Raw genomic sequence first — 1,610 nt, forward strand, 5'->3', positions numbered from 1 at the left:
AAGGCCAGGCTGGTACTTCTGAGAAAGGGTGACAAGCCCGAGGGTCTCCCCTCGTTGTACCGACCGCTTTGCATGTTGGACGACTTGGGGAAGATCCTCGAGCGGCTGCTCGTCACCCGGATTGAAGCGCACCTGGCCGACGTCGGCGGACTGGCCGAGGGCCAGTTCGGCTTCCGGAGGGGTAGGTCGTCGGATGACGCGGCCTCCCTCTTCAGGGACTTGGCCCTCAAGGCCAAAACTGAGCAGGGTTTCGGGGTGGCGGTGAGCTTGGACATCCGAAACGCGTTCAACTCCGTGCGATGGTCACACATCCTCGGAGCGCTGGACGCGTTTCGGGTGCCTCCTTACCTCGGGCGGATGATCCGGTCGTACTTTAGCGATCGGGTCATCTCTTACGAGAGCGCCGCGGGCCCGAGAATCCTACCTGTTACGGGAGGCGTCCCGCAAGGGTCGGTTCTCGGGCCTCTGCTGTGGAACATCGCGTACGACGCGGTGTTCCGCGTTCCGCTACCGCCGGGCGTGCGCGTCGTCTGCTACGCGGACGACACGCTGGTGGTGGCGGAAGGCGCCTCGGCCGAGGAGGCTGGATCCCGGGCAAACTGCGCGCTCAGCGCAGTCACCGCCTGGATCCAGCAGGAGGGGAGTGGACTTAGCCTCGCCCTGGACAAGACCGAAGCGGTCTTGTTCACGGGCAGGTACAAGTTCACTCCTCCACGGCTCGCCGTGCTGGGGGTGGAGATCCCGCTTAAGGACTCCATGACTTATCTGGGCCTTGTCATAGACAAACGTCTAAAGTTCGGGCCGCACATTACTCGTGCGGCCCAGCGGGCCCAGAAAGTCATGAATTGCTTGGCGGGACTCATGCCCAATCTGGGAGGGCCGAGAGAGATGCGGCGTAGACTTTTAGTCAGCGTCGTACACTCGGTTCTCCTGTACGGGTCCCCGGTTTGGGCGGATACTCTTGAGTATACGTCCAAAAACCGTGAAGCCCTGCTCAGGATGCAAAGGCGGGCAGCGATCCGGACAGTTTCGGCTTACCGAACGGTGTCCGGAGTGGCGGCGGGGATCCTGTCGTCATTGCCGCCCGCCGATCTGCTTGCCGAGGAACGCGCCGCCGGGCATTAGCTCCGCCGAGAGCACAACCGGTCCCTCGAACCCGAGGACCAGCTGGCGCTCAGGCGGATGACCCTGCGAGGCGTGGGCCCAGGAACGGGACTCTTTGGAGTCTGGACTAGGGTCCATGGTGGACCTGATGTTGAGGAGCCGGGAGGCGTGGAGGCTCGTCCAGGTGTTCGCCGAATCCATCTTGAAAAAGAAGGAGGAAGCTGAACGCCTGAGACAGAGGCAGCCGCGCCGCCCGGTACAGGAGGACCTAAGGCGCTGGTTTAGGCCGGCGCCTTAGGTACTAGTGTTTATATGTTTTATGTTTTTGTGAGTTATTTTTGCCCCTTCGCTTTTAACGGAGGAGGCCACACCACGTTGTGAATCAGCTCTTGATTAATTTCGGGCTGATTCACAACGTGGTGGTGTGAGTTTTAGAGACGGCGTGGGCCGCCCTGAAGTAATACCTCACGGTAGTTCCAGGGCGGTCCACAGTTGCGCCGGTCGGA

Source organism: Daktulosphaira vitifoliae, unplaced genomic scaffold (assembly GCF_025091365.1).
Source record: "Daktulosphaira vitifoliae isolate Bord-2020 unplaced genomic scaffold, ASM2509136v1 Scaffold_2, whole genome shotgun sequence".
NCBI classification, from domain to species: Eukaryota; Metazoa; Arthropoda; class Insecta; order Hemiptera; family Phylloxeridae; genus Daktulosphaira; species Daktulosphaira vitifoliae.